The sequence below is a fragment of the Pinus tabuliformis genome, chromosome 4_2, assembly GCF_031772625.1.
Source record: "Pinus tabuliformis cultivar Carrire ecotype Pingquan chromosome 4_2, CPIR1, whole genome shotgun sequence".
Classification (NCBI taxonomy): domain Eukaryota; kingdom Viridiplantae; phylum Streptophyta; class Pinopsida; order Pinales; family Pinaceae; genus Pinus; species Pinus tabuliformis.
In genome coordinates, this window is record NC_142304.1 from 562040294 (window position 1) to 562056661 (window position 16368).

The 16368-nt window shown below is 33.4% G+C and overlaps 1 pseudogene; it reads left to right on the top strand.

Annotated features, from left to right (window-relative positions):
* The first annotated feature begins 2069 nt into the window (after positions 1-2069).
* On the top strand, positions 2070-2456 carry LOC149170512 (antifungal protein ginkbilobin-like protein 1 pseudogene; annotated as a pseudogene).
* Positions 2457-16368: the final 13912 nt, after the last annotated feature.

Sequence of the window (16368 nt, forward strand, 5' to 3'; positions counted from 1 at the left end):
AGTGTGAATAATCTCTTGGCAATGTATGAAGCTTGTCTGGCTCTATTATGGACAATATCAAGTCATGCAGCAGTTAAACAATATAATTGGAAGTTCTCAATATCTTCCTAAGGGTTCTTTCTAGCTTTAATGAATCCAATTCAGCCGACAGTTCAAGATATCTAGCTAGGGAAACCCTGTCAGCTAATGGACCATCCATCCCATCTCGTGCTTCCAAGATAAGTGGGTAGCAATAGTCAGTACCCACTGCATCGGATTAAATCCTCGAGTGGTCTAGGACTAACATGCCTAGCTTTGTTCTCTAAGTGGTTTCTATTTCTTGAGTGATCTACCAAATAACCTTACGACTAGGTACCTTACCTATTGGACCTAACCTATTGACCTTATGTTGGTGGTTCGACTCATTCAATAAATAAGCCTACCACAGTATATAGCAGTACGAGTATTATATATGTTATAGCCATATGTATCTTCTGGAATAATAATACTCAGTGGTTTTGAAATTGCCTCGGTTATAGTAAGTAGACACCATACTGAACTATTTCTTTGATATATATTAAGTTTTTTCATAGTGACCATTGAATCCACTCCAAGCAACTCTACAAAGTTTGGTCTGAAGGCTAAGAGATTTGTAGTTTTTTCTAACCACCTCGAGTTGGACCTTCTAGGGTTTGCTTTTCCCCCCTAACCAACCAATTTCAGTAGATAGCAATCGGTCTTATAGATATAGATGAAATAACTTACTAAGATATCATTGAAGCATGTCAGCCATCATCTATAGTTTAGCAACGAGATGGATCAGATCTATTAGCCGTTCACCGCTTCAATTTTTGTAGCCATATATATACCCTATTCTAGATTTGAATATATATATTTTCACTAATGTACATCCTTTTTTCTTTTCTTTTCATTGAACCTTTGTTGCCAAAGCACTACTTTATTAATATTTTTATTTATTTACTTTTGCCATTTTATATTTTATATTTTATTAGCTATACAATTCTTAATATTAAAATCTAGTTGACTTACCCAAACAAAATGAAATATTTTCAATTCATATCAGTAATATCCAATTCATATTAGTAAAATCCACTCTAAGTGCCCAAATAAAATGAAATACATCCATTTCATAACTTGGATAAAAATGATATTGAAAAAAATCATTGCCATATAAAATAAAATACATCCATTTCATAATGGAATTAAAATATATTTCAACAATTAATTTTATTTTTTAAATCAAATTTTATAATATCACTGAAATTTAAGATTCTGAAATACTAAAATCCAATAAAATTGATTAAAAATAATCTTAAAATACATCCATTCCATAATAAAATTAAAATAGATTTCAAAAATTAATTTTATTTTTTAAATCAAATTTTATAATATCACTGAAATTAAAATATATTTCAAGAATCAATTTTATTTTTTAAATCAGATATTATAATATCACTGAAATTTAAAATTCTGAAATACTAAAATCCAATAGAATTGATTAAGAATGATATTAAAATACATGAAATTCAAATATATTTCCAGAATTAATTTTATTTTTTAAATCAAATTTTATAATATCTCTGAAATTTAAGATTCTGAAATACTAAAATCCAATAGAATTAATTAAGAAAGATGTTAAAATACATCCATTTCATAATAGAATTCAAATATATTTTAAGAATTTTTTTTTTTTTAAATCAAATTTTATAATATCCCTTAAATTTAAGATTCTGAAATACTAAAATCCAATAGAATTGATTAAGAATGATATTAAAAAAAATGAGTCAAATCCAATAGAATTGATTAAGAATGATATTAAAAAAAATGAGTCAACGAGGCGTGAAGGCAATGTTTAGAATGCCATGCCAGTGGAGAAATGAATGCGGCCTGTATCCAGTATGAAGCTTTTGTTTGTTTCTGTGAGTGACAAAGCACCACCATCATTGAACCAGGTAGCGCGAGGGCTATAAAACGGGGTGTTCTCACCAGATTGATAAGGATCGCAATAACGTTGGAAGGGATTCAAGGGATCGCAATAACGTTTGCGAGTGTGATATTATTTGATTACGATGGGGTCATTTGGCTTTGCTTTGCCTCTCATGTTACTACTGCTCGTATCTCTGGTGGGCGCGGAGACTGTACCCTTACTGTCGTATCTGTGTAACGTGAATACATTCGATCCCACGGGTCCTTTTTTCAATAGTCTCAATAGCCTACTCTCCAAAATGGAAGAGCACACGCCCTCGAGCGGTGTCGGCTACAAGACGGTTGCAGGCAGCGAGGGCTCACCCGCTGCCTACGGGGAATCAGTCTGCGATGCGCCACTCTCTACGTCTAATTGCACCAACTGCCTTACTTCCGTCGTCAGCCAAGTTTGGGCCATTTGCGGCCTTGCCATCGGTCTTCAGGGTAACTCCACTCAATGTTCCCTGCGCTACGAGCAGTACCAGTTTTAGTGAATCAAATGACCGACGAGTATCATCATCTAATATGGCTAAATAAAACACTAATATGTGTCTAAATAAAACCCGAGGGAATCACTCGATATTGATTCTTGTTTGATGATGTATCTATATTGTTATAGTCGTGATTGTGTGGTGTGTTGTTTCAATGTAAATTTCAATTATAATGGAATAAGAGTATGAATGTCTGGTACATTTTAATGTAAATTCCAATTATAATGGAATAAGAGTTGAGTTATTAGGACTTTATAATGTGGTTTGTTTTAATAATTAGGTGTACACGAATAAGAGTCATAGTTATTTAGGTTAGTGTGATTAATATTTGTATATTTTATATCATAGTTATTAAATTCTATTTGATAAAAAAGAAGTTTATTTAAAATTTAATATAGAAAACAAATTGAGAATATACTTCTTAATATGATTAACATATTATTTATTTTTTCTTTTCAAAATTTCAAAAAATTGAATTGAATAATTCTTATATTAAAATTAAAAAAAAAAAATCTTTAGATTTTTTTCTTATACTTATTTCCAACACTTACTTTGCATGTCTATATAAGATGATCCAAAATAATGAAGGACAAAAAGCATCAAATTTATTGGTATTACAAAGTGAGAAAAAATGTAAATAAAATCTAATAACATAAATAACAAAACTTGAAATATGAAGTTCAACATACAGAATAAGACACGCCATATTAAAAGTAAGTTTAAAGTGATCTCCACATTCCAAGAAATTTATACATCAATGACTATTTCTATGGGATCCAATATATTTAACAATGTGTGTGTGCAGATTATCCTTTGTAATAAGCCCCTCATTGAATTCCACACAATTGATCATCTATTTTGGAGTAGATTTAATAGCTATAATAATTGCTATCATCCAAAAGAATTAGGAAAATGAAATTCTAAGTTTTCAAATTTCTATTTTTTAAAATATTAAACTTATACTTCTCTACAATATTTTGATAAAAAAATTATATTTTATAATAAGTAACTTATAATTAGTTAGCTACAAATTTTTAATATAGAATTTCTATAATTTGGGAGGATGAACGTTGTCTCAAAAATCTGATGATGTGAATAATTTCGAATGTATTAATAGAAACTTCTGTTTTTTATTCCTATATTTTAATAATAAACTTCTCCAAAATTTCAATATAATATTTTCTTAAAAAACTACTACTTTTTATTCTTTTTAATATAAAACTCATAATCAACCAATCATTCCTCTCTTTTAATAGGGAACTTCTCCAAATTTTTAATATAATTTTTTTTTAAAAGAGCTACTGCTTTTCATTTTTTTAAATATAAAATTCATAGTTAATCAAAGAAACCATATAATATGAGGATCAACGTATTTTTCCACGCATGAAATATTACCAAATTTTCTAAAAATTTTCCTCAATACCAACGAATTTAGTAACTATGTTCTAAAAGCAAATCTAATCTATCTAATAAAATATTGCTATCTTATTTGTCAACTTGTGCTATGCCCCATATCTATTTCTTCTTAATAAATAAACAAACTAATGAAATTATTACTTTTGTTGTCATCATATCAAAATAACTCTCTTTACATATCTTTTACTATTAATTTATAGATAAACTAATAACTAATTTATAATCATCATTATCTAACTTGATCTACATCATTGAAAATATATATATTCAAATCTACAGTAGGGTATATATGGCTAGAACAATTGAAGCGGTGAATGGTTAATAGATCTGATCCATCTCGTTGCTAAACTATAGATGATGGATGACATGCTTCAATGATATCTTAGTAAGCTATTTCATGTATATCTATAAGACCGATTGCTATCTACCCATATTGGTTGGTTAGGGGGGAAAGCAAACCCTAGAAGGTCCAACTCGAGGTGGTTAGAAAAAACTACAAATCTCTTAGCCTTTAGAGAAAACTTTGTAGAGTTGCTTGGAGTGGATTCAATGGTTACTATGAAAAAACTTAATAAATATGAAAGAAATAGCTCAATATGGTGTCTACTTACTATAGCCGGTGCAATTTCTAAACCACCGAGTATTATTATTCCAGAAGATACATATGGCTATAACATATATAATACTTGTAGTTGCTATATACTATGGTAGGCATATTTCTTGAATGAGTCGGACCACCAACATAAGGTCAATAGGTTAGGTCCAATAGGTAAGGTACCTAGTGGTAAGGTTATCTGGTAGATCACTCAACAAACAGAAACCACTTCGAGAACAGAGCTAGGCATGTTAGTCCTAGACCACTCGAGGATTTAATCCAATGCAGTGGGTACTGACTATTGCTACTCACTTATCTTAGAAGCACCAGATGGGATGGATGGTCCATTAGCTAACAGGGTTTCCCTAGCTAGATATCTTGAACTGTCGGCCGAATTGGATTCGTTAAAGCCAGAAAGAACCCTTAGGAAGATATTGAGAACTTCTGATTATATTGTTTAACTGCTGCATGACTTGATTATTGTCCATAATAGAGATGGACGAGCTTCATACATTGCCAAGAGATTATTCACACTTACCTATTTTTAGAAATATCTTAGGAGGACACTCTTGCTATTATCCATTTACCCTTGCTTTACCTTTACTAAAGTGGTTCCCATACAACCTAAGGAGGAGAGGAAGGAGGAGGGATGACTGCTATGATCCCTTACCTTATAAGCACTAGATAGATCAAACAACCTTACCCTTGACTTTCTTTAATGCCAAAAGACTAGGAAATGGGAGGGATGGAGTGCTCCTCAACTTTATGAATCTTAGTAGGTACGTACGGGGCATCTATTAAGCATTCTCTTAGAAGCAAGTATCAGAATGGGATCGAAATACCTTACTCTTCCCTTTACCACTCACCCTAGGATGATCGAGGGAGTCTTGCCCAAACCAATTCATTACCCTTCCCATAACTATATTGGGCATAAATAAACTCAAAGGTTTGTGCTTTGAGTATGGCTTCATCTTGCATCTGAGCAAATGTCATGGCCACATCTGTCCAGATTTTCGGAAGGAGGTAATTTGCTCCGTGAATTAAGGACAATAAAGAAATTTTCAGGGTTTTTTAGGTGTTGCAAGGCCCAAAGACCATAAGAGGATTGCCATGACAGGGCTCTTAATTAAGGGAGAGGAATGATGGAATGGAGAAATGACCCGGCGACTCCTTCTATCGCTTGTTGTTGGGATGATAAGTTGTGACCCAACCTACTAGGGCTAAGATGTTGTTACCGAGCCTGAACCATCACTAGCTAACTAACGTGCCAAGAAATAAAACCTACCACTAATTAACCGATACTGGTTAACCCTACTCCCATTGCTCAAGATATCGAGAAAGCTCACCTACCCCTGCTTCTGCTTTGGATGACGTGCGACTAGTGCTAGATTTCGAACAACAAGCTCTCGATCAAGAACCGTACAGAGGGAAGTTATTGGCTCTCGATTATATATAATATTATGTGTTTCTTTCACTCTTTCAACCATATTTCCTAGGGATCCACGGATCAGAACAAGTAGCCATATAGCAATGCTAGTAACGGAAGATAGCAAGCAGAACGAAAACAAAAGGAAGAGCTATTGAGCAGAGAGCTTCTTAACTAAGTGCAAAAGTAACAGCTAGTAATAGCTTACTGAATAGTGAGGAAAGTGATAACTACTCAACATTATAAACAATAGATACAAGGGATCAAAGATACCTTATACCCATGCTAAATGCCTTGCTAACCATCCGTCTAGTATCGTGTATCAGATTGATAGCAGGAGAGAATAGAAGGAGGGGGGAAGGCAGCATCAATGATGAGGACACAACCAGCAGGAAGAGAGTTCAGAGAGGTAGAGATGATTTAAGAAGCAAAGTTGAAAGCTTTTCGTCCCCAATCCAAAGCTAAATTCAAACGCCCATTACTATGTCTTGTTTCTCTAGTCAAATGCTCCATGCCTTATCAAGGTGTGTCTAGTTGGCTATATAAAACGAGCCAATATGCATCTAGGTTATCAGGTTCAATGCCCTTATATGCATCTGGTTGGATTTATAAAACAACCCAAGTGCTAATGGTTTGCTTAGTCAAATGCTCAATGACCATAACCTACATCAGGTATTATAAATTATACCACCTGCATGTAGGTAATCGTTAACCTATGATATTGGGATTGGTAGAAGCAATGTTACTGGCACCTAGCTTAAGCTAGTGGGTTACTGAGATGGCGAGCTTTCTCGCTTAGATTGCTTTATGGCTATGGGTGGGTCTATAGGATCTAGTGAGTCGACTTCTTTATCAATTGGGTCAATTGGTTCTACCTTTGCTCCCTCTGCCCTTGCCCTTCCAACTGGCTTGATGGCACTAATTGACATTTATGAAGCTAGGTAGGTTTGGGAGACTGGTATCAAGATTTGTGGATGGGATCGGTATCAGCATAGCATTCAGGATTTGCTTCTTCATTTTTATTGGATTTGTTTCTCCATTGTTGATGCGAGAGGTGCAATTGACTGATGAGGTTGGGGTAGGAAATTAGTGAATCAACATCGAGATCAGAATGTGGATTTCATCTAATGTTTGTGATCTATTCGCTAGCTTCGGGTTGTTTGTTTTCTTGGGGTTGGTAGGATTTATTCAGTTCGTCAGGTGGTAAAGTCTGGATGGGTAGTTGTTCGGCTAATTTTTGTGTGATTGGGTGGTGAAAATCTACCTATGTCGGTAGCAAACACCTATGAACCAGAAAAAACTAGATCAACCGAACAGAGCTGGGAATGTGTCGTGGTTTAGATCTGTGCACGTTCTGCATGAGATGTGTAAACTTGCTTGATAGTGTTGACGATTGATAGGTATCACATTTACCAATCTGGTCGATAAATGCCGATAGGCGTATATGAAAGATGTATACAACCGTATTTTCCGATGTGCTTGATATATGCTGATAGGCTTACATCAACCACATTAATAATTATTATGGGTATTTTTTTAAAACCAGCTATTTAGGATTATTGATAAATATATAAATATTAACAACGAGATTATTTATATATTATTATATAAATATTATAATAATAATATAAACTCATAGTATTAGTAATATTAATTAATAATAAGAATAGATGATAATAATATTATATTATCATTATATTACTAAAAAAAATATAATAATATAGTTATTATTATATTATTATAATAATAATATCAAATTATAAAAATAGTAATAACAATTATATTGTATTATAATAATAATAATAATAATTAATAATAATAATATATGATTATAATATATAATAATATTATAATAATATTATATCATCATTATATTATAATAATAATATACAAATATAATTATTATTATAATAATAATATAGTTAATATTATTATAATAATAAAAATATAAAATAATAATAACAACAATAATGATCATAATAATTACAAGTATATTGAATTATTATTATAATAATAATATTAGCTTATAATAACAACTATGATCCAATAATAATTAGAATTTTGATAACTCAATTATTATTTGTAATTTTAAAGACCAACTATTTATGATAATTAACAACTATATAAATAATAACAATGATATTCTTATATATTTATATATTTATGATTATTATATTAGTATTATTATAATAATATAAACTCATAATAATACGAGTAATATTAATTAATAATAATAATAATAATTATTATTATTATTTTGTTAACTAGCAGAATCGGCAACAACCGTGTATCGTACTCGTGTTACTGTTATGAAACTAGCTCAAGAAAAGATAGAAAAGATAGATCGACGCCTTATAATTTAGCCTCTTCGAGGGGGAAACCTTCTTTACATTACATAAATGTACAATTCTTGGATGATTCAAATGACAAAACCTCCTTTCTATATATACAAGTCTAAGGAGTCACAATATAATCCAGCCGACCTAACAATAATAATATAAAGCCACAAAAATAACAATAGAGAGATTCTATGGGGCACAATAATAACAATATGGGGGCAATAGGGGCACAACAATATTAATAAGGGTTATAACTAAAATAGTAATGGGGTAATCACAAGTATTATAGGGACCCAACATGCCCCTCTCCTTCAAAAAAGTGTTGTCCTCAATGCTTGAGTAGTTCTGGATACTTCTGCATAAAAATATCATCCTCCCATTTTGAATCTTCAATGGATAGGTTCTTCCACTTGATAAGATACTCTGAAATTAATTGATTTCGTAGTTGTCGAGTTCTTGTTTATGTGACTGCTTCCGGTTCCAATATAATTTTTCCTTCCTCGTCAAGTTCTGGCAATATTGTTTGAACTGGGAGCTTGTCACCTATAACCTTCTTTAAACATGAAACATGGAAAACTGGGTGCAATCGAGAAGCTGCAGGAAGCTCCAATTTGTATGCCATAGTACCAATCTTTTGCAACACCTTGTATGGACCATAATACTTTGGTGATAATTTATTATCCTTCTTAGCTTGCTTGAGGGACATTTTCTTATATGGTTGTAGCCGTAGGAATACCCAATCACCTACATCAAAACTTCTTTCACTGCGATGTTGATCTGCCTGTTGTTTCATTCTATTATGTGCCAACACGAGGTTATCCTTTAAGAGTTGGAGGACTTGTTGTTGATGTTCGATGTGATGTTCCACTGCCTGAACCTTAGAATTTTCTCTTAAATATGATGTGATGGATGGTGGTTGATACCCATAAAGTGTCATAAATGGGGTCATTTTTGTTGCTGTATGGAAGGAAGTGTTATACCACCATTCAGGCAGAGGCAACCATTTGACCCATTGTGTTTGTTTATCAGATACAAAGCAACGAAGATATCCTTCCAAACATTTGTTTACTATCTCAGTTTTCCCATCACATTGAGGATGATAAGATGAGCTATGAGCTAACTGAGTACCAAGACAAGAAAATAATTCTGTCCAAAAATTTCCAGTGAAAATGGGATCTCTGTCACTTACAATAATCTTTGGGTTTCCATGTAGCTTTTGAATTGTTTCCATAAATGCAGTAGAAACTGTACTGGCTTTAAATGGATGTGATAATGCACAAAAGTGTGCATACTTGGTAAGTTTGTCAACTACCACCATGATGACACTCTTTCCCTCAGACTTGGGTAAACTTATGATAAAATTCATTGAAACCTCCTCCCAACGTTGGCTTGGAATGGATAAAGGTTGTAATAGACCCGGTGTCTTAATTGTTTCAACTTTATTTTGTTGGCAAACCAAACATTCTGCCACAAACTTTTGAATATCTGATTTAAGGCCACCCCAAAAAAATTCCTTCTTAACCCTGTGGTAAGTTTTTAAAAATCCTGAGTGCCCTCCTAAGGGAGAAGTGTGCAATTCCATAAGAATCTTTTGTTTTAGCTGGGAATTCTTACAGAGGTATAAGCGATCATTGTACCATAACAAATCATTTTGCCAGCTAAATGTATCAGACGTACTGGAATCTTGTTGTAACTTTCGAATAAGTGCCCACACTTCTTCGTCATTCTTCCATTCCTCCCTTGCTTCGTTTATCCAATCTGGTTGGATAATAGAAATGGTGCACAACAATGCTTCCACATCCTCATCCTTTCTTGAGAGTGCATCTGCCACCACATTTTTCTTCCCTTTTTTGTAGATGATTTCAAAGTCATAACCCAACATCTTTGTGACCCACTTTTGTTGCTCTTCAGAGGATAATCTTTGTTCTAAAAAGTATTTAAGGCTATCATGATCCGTTTTTACCTTGAAGTGTCTTCCCATTAGGTAGGGTCGCCATTTCTTAAGTGCATGGAGTATTGCCAACATTTCCTTCTCATAAATAGCTTTTCTTAAAAACTTTCCCTTGATTGGACGACTTTCAAAAGCAATGGGTGTTTCATCTTGCATTAGAACAGCACCAATTCCATTTCCTGAAGCATCACATTCCACAATAAAGGTTTTTGTGAAGTCCGGTGTAGCTAAGACCGGTGCTTGGCACATTGCCTCTTTAAGATGTTCGAAGGCCTTTGTTGCTTCTGGAGTCCATGAAAATGCATCTTTCTTCAATAATGTTGTTAGAGGTGCTGCTATTCTCCCATAATTCTTAAAAAACTTGCAATAATACCCTGTCAACCCGAGAAATCCTCGCAGATGCTTTATGGATGTGGGGATTTTCCATTCCTTAATGGCTTTAATTTTGCTAGGGTCTACCTTAACTCCTTCATGAGATACAATATGACCCAGATATTCCACCTCCTGGACTCCAAAGAAACATTTGGATCTTTTTGCATATAATTGTTTCTCCTCCAATAGTTGTAGCACCCTGTCAACATGTTCAACATGATCCTTCCAAGACTTGCTGTAGATTAGTATATCATCAAAAAATACTAACACAAATTTTCTAAGGAATGGTTTGAAAATTGAATTCATCAAACCTTGAAATGTTGAAGGTGCATTGGTAAGGCCAAAAGGCATGACCAAAAATTCATAATGACCCTCATGAGTTCTAAATGTTGTTTTCAGAATGTCTTCAATCTTCATTCTGATTTGATGATATCTTGAATGAAGATCCAACTTGGTGAAGTAAATTGATCCATGCAATTCATCTAGTAATTCATCAATGAAAGGAATGGGGAACTTATCTTTAATAGTGAGCTTGTTGAGCTCCCTATAATCCGGACACATGCACCATGATCCATCCTTCTTGTGCACCAATACTACTGGAGCAGAGAAATAACTTTGACTCGGTTGAATTATACCAGCCTCTAGCATTTCTGCAACCATACGTTCAATTTCACTCTTTTGGACATAGGGATATCTGTACGGCCTGATGTTTGGAGGAACACTTCCTGGAATCAGATGAATAGCATGATCATGATCACGCATAGGTGGGAGACCTTTGGGAGTCTCAAATAACTTGGAATGATTGTCCAGGACTTTTTGGAGATCTGGAGAAATAGATGATTCTGATGTGGAAACATCTAGCGAAACATAATTGTGCAATTACACCTCTTTGCTCCTTTTTTAGAAGCTTTTTCATACCATTAGAGCTGATTATCTTTCCTGGTTTCCCTGCAATACCCCTTAATTCAAGTTCCCTTCCTTCCATAGAACATTTGATGAAAAGTTCTTGAAAATTAAAAGCTATTGTACCCAAGGGTTGTAGCCATTGGACTCCTAGTACAACATCAGCACCTCCCATTGGAATGGAAAGCATTGGGCTAGTCAATACATATTCTCCCATGGATAGCTTGATATTATGGCACTTTCCAGAGCAATTTATTGTTCCTCCATTTGTAATCATCACTTGACACTCTGGTGCTGGATATAGGAAGCAATTCAATTCTTTTGCTACCTTACAATGAATAAAATTGTGGGTGCTTCCTGAATCAATCAACACTATTACCTTTTTCTTCTTTATTTGTCCTTCTATCTTGATGGTTTGAGGAGTGGTAATTCGCGCCAATGCATTACAAGATATGGTCGGATTTATTTTTTCTTCATCTAGGCTTTGTTCCTGGAGTATATCCTCTTCTTTTGACCTTTCTTACTCCTTTTCTTCTTCCTCTTCACAATCTATGTAGAATAATTTCTTCTCAGCACACTTATGACCTTTAGTGTATTTGCTATCACAACTATAACAAATTCCTTTTGCTCTTTTCTCTTCCAATTTTTGTGGTGTCAACCTTATAGGTTGTGGAAGACTAGGGGCAACAACACTTCCGTCTTTATAGTTGTGAGTGGTATGCTTCCTGGTTGCCATAATTTTGTTTTTCATTTTTCTTGCTAACCTGAATGCCTTCTCTAATGAATCAGGTTCCCAAAGGCAAACATCATGTTAGATATTATCCTTTAAAGACCCTATGAACACATCAATCCTATGCTCCTCTGGAATATCTTTTACCCTTATGTTCAATTTTTGGAACTCCTCAATGTGCTCCATTATTGAACCCTTTTGTTTGAGACTTATCAATTGGCTAAAAAAAGTGTTGCTTTTTGTATCCTCATAATGTGCTATCAATTCTTCTGTAAAAATTTCCCAAGTGATAAATTGTTTACGGGAGCAAAGCCATTGATATCATACAAACTGATTTGGTTCCAAATATAAAGTTGCCATACATACCTTTTGTTTGTTTTTCACATTATTGAGATCGAAGAATTGCTCCATCTATAATATCCATGTGGCGAGACCCTTTCCATCAAACTTCCTCATATCAATTTTTGGAATATGGTGTGTCTTTGAGCCAACATTAGAGTCTATGGAATCATGATTAACATTTCTTTTGTTATCATCATGACTTTACTTTAGTACCCTTTCACCCTTAGTGACCATTTCTTATAGCAACTTATTCATATTTATCTTCAATTCTTCCATCTTATCATCTATGCCATCAATTTTAGCTTCTATGCCTTTCTTTAAATAATCCATCTTAGCTTATACACCTTTCTTTAAACAATCTATCTTAGCTTCTACATCTTTCCTTAAACCATCCATCTTAGATTCTGTTGCTTTTTGTCCAAGTGACACTTGTTGCACTTGTTCTTGTAATTTTGATATATCATATAGCATTTCTTCTTCTCTTCATGAGTCATGCTAGAGCTTTCAGGTTCCTTTCTAGGTGTTTGCATTTTCTTTCCTTGGGGCATCAGTTACCGATAATAATGCTCTATTATGCCCTTTGAATTCCTTCAAAATAAATTTTCAAACCAACATTTTTTCACTTTGTAGGAGATCAATATTGTCTCTGATGTATCTCTGTACTTTTTGATCATCTAGTTCTGAATTTGTGATTTGCAGTATCCCTTTATGTCCTCTTCCCAATGCCACAAGTCTGACCCAAATTGGATTATCCAAGGAAAAGTTATGCGAAATCTCCCACAGTGACTTGATTATAAACTAGTTCAGTAGAGCGAACTTGTACGACATGCCACGAGTCACTATTTTGACCTTTGGATCTAAAAAATGCATACAAGAAACTAAAGTTCGTCCTCTTTCTATACCTTCTTACGAAATTTTATTATAATCCCCAGAGAGAAAGTTATGATGATTTTCCCCAGGTCACTTGTTTGAAATGTAATTCAGGAGTCTGCAAAAAGACCAACTTCCTCACATCATATCTCCGCAAATATAGAGTGGAAAGCTCTGAAATTTTGACCCAAGGTTCAGCGCGATTTCTTCTCAAATGGGTTTTTTTTACAACTTCTGAAACGTCGTAAAAAAAAGTTATAGTGAAAATTCCACGATGACCTGTTTGGAGCAACGAAACCCTAGAATCCAAAGCTCCGATACCAAATATTATGAAACCAGCTCAAGAAAAGATAGAAAAGATACATCAACGCCTGAGAATTAAGCCTCTTCGAGGGGGCAACCTCCTTTACATTACATAAATGAACAATTCTTGGATAATTCAAATGACAAAACCTCCTTTCTATATATAGGAGTCTAAGGAGTCACAATATAATCTAGCCGACCTAACAATAATAATATAAAGCCACAAAAATAACAATAGAGGGATTCTATGGGCACAGTAATAACAATATGGGGGCAATAGGGGCACAATAATATTAATAAGGGGTATAAGTAAAATAGTAATGGGGTAATCACTAGTATTATAGGGACCCAACAGTTACACGGGGTCGAATCCAAATTTAAATACTACAAACACTAAAATAAACATCATTTATTTTGATGGTGAGACAATCTTTGTCACAAAATTGATATTCTAAACCCAAAGGAATAATAAAACGAAGGGATTAATACTAAAACCCGAAGGGATTATGAACCGAAGGGAATAATATTAAACCCATGACACTAATATTATAAACCCAACATAGGTAAACCCAAATATAAATACTACAAACTCTAAAATAAACATATTTTATTTTGATGGTGAGACAATCCTTGTCACAATGCAACATTCAAACATGGTTGACCATATTTGGCTATGATTTATATTATAAATCTAAATGAATAATAAGCCCAAGACATTAATACTAAAACCCCAAGGGCTTATGATCCCTTTGGAATAATATTAAGCCCGAGGGACTAATATCATAAACCCAACATTTGTAAACCTAAATATGAATATTACAAACACTAAAATAAACATGCTTTATTTTCATGGTGACAATCTTTGTCAAAAATGTTACATTCAACCATGGGACTAATATTATAAACCTAACATTCGTAAACCCAAATATAAATACTACAAACACTAAAATAAAAATGGTTTATTTTGATGGTGAGACAATTCCTGTCACAATGCGACATTCAACCATGGTTGACCATGGTTGGCTATGATTGACAATGGTTTACCATGATTGATATTATAAACCTAAGGGAATAATAAACCCAAGGAATCAATATTGTAAACCAAAATTAATATTAAACCCAAGGGATTAATACTAAAACCAAAGGGATTATGAACCCAAGGGAATAATATTAAACCCAAGGGACTAATATTATAAACCCAACATTTGTATACCCAAATATAAATATTACAAAGACTAAAATAAACATGATTTATTTTCATGGTGAGACAATATTCAAAATTGGACATTCAACCATGGGACTAATATGGTAATCCCAAATATAAATATTACAAACACTAAAATAAAAATGGTTTATTTCCATGGTGAGACAATCCTTGTCACAATGTGACATTCAACCACAGTTGTCCATGGTTGATCATCATTGATATTATAAACCTAAGGAAATAATAAACCCAAGGGATTGATATTAAAACCAAAATAAATAATAAACCCAAGGGATTAATGCTAAAACCATAAGGGATTATGAACCTAAGGGAATAATATTAAACCAAAGGGTCTAATATTATAGACCCAACATTTGTAAACCCAAATGTAAATATTACAAAGACCAAAATAAACATGATTTATTTTCATGGCGAGACAATATTTTTCAAAATGGGACATTCAACCATGGGACTAATATGGTAAACCCAAATATAAATATCAAAAACACTAAAATAAACATGGTTTATTTTCATGGTGATACAATCTTTGTCAAAATGTGACAATCAACCATGGGACTAATATTATAAACCCAACATTGGTAAACCTAAATATAAATACTACAAACACTAAAATAAACATGATTTATTTTTATGGTGAGACAATCGTTGTCACAATGCGACATTCAACCATGGTTGACCGTGATTGATATTATAAACCTAAGGGAATAATAAACCCAAGGGATTGATATGATAAACCCAAATGAATAATAAACCCAAGGGATTAATACTAAATCCCCGAGGGATTGTGAACCCAAGGGAATAATATTAAACCGAAGGGACTAATAGTATAAACCCAACATTCGTAAATCCAAATATAAGTATTACAAAGACTAAAATAAACATGATTTATTTACACGTTGAGACAATCCTTGTCACAATGTGACATTCAACCATGGTTGATCATGGTTGGCTATGATTGACAACGATTGACCATGATTGATATTATAAACCTAAGGGAATAATAAACCCAAGGGGTTGATATTATAAACCCAAAGGAATGATAAAACTAAGGGATTAATACTAAAACACCAAGAGATTGTGAACCAAGGGGAATAATATTAAACCCATGGGACTAATATTATAAACTTGACATTGATAAACCCAAATATAAATACTACAAACACTAAAATAAACATGGTTTATTTTGATGGTGAGATGATCCTTGTCACAATGCGACATTCAAACATGGTTGGCCATGGTTGGCTATGATTGAAAATGGTTGACCATGATTGATATTATAAACCTAAGGGAATAATAAACCCAAGTTATTTACATTATAAACCCAAATGAATAATAAACCCAAGGGATTAATACTAAAACCCCAAGGGATTATGAACCCAAGGGAATAATATTAAGCCCAAGGGACTAATATTATAAACCCAACATTTGTAAACCAAAATA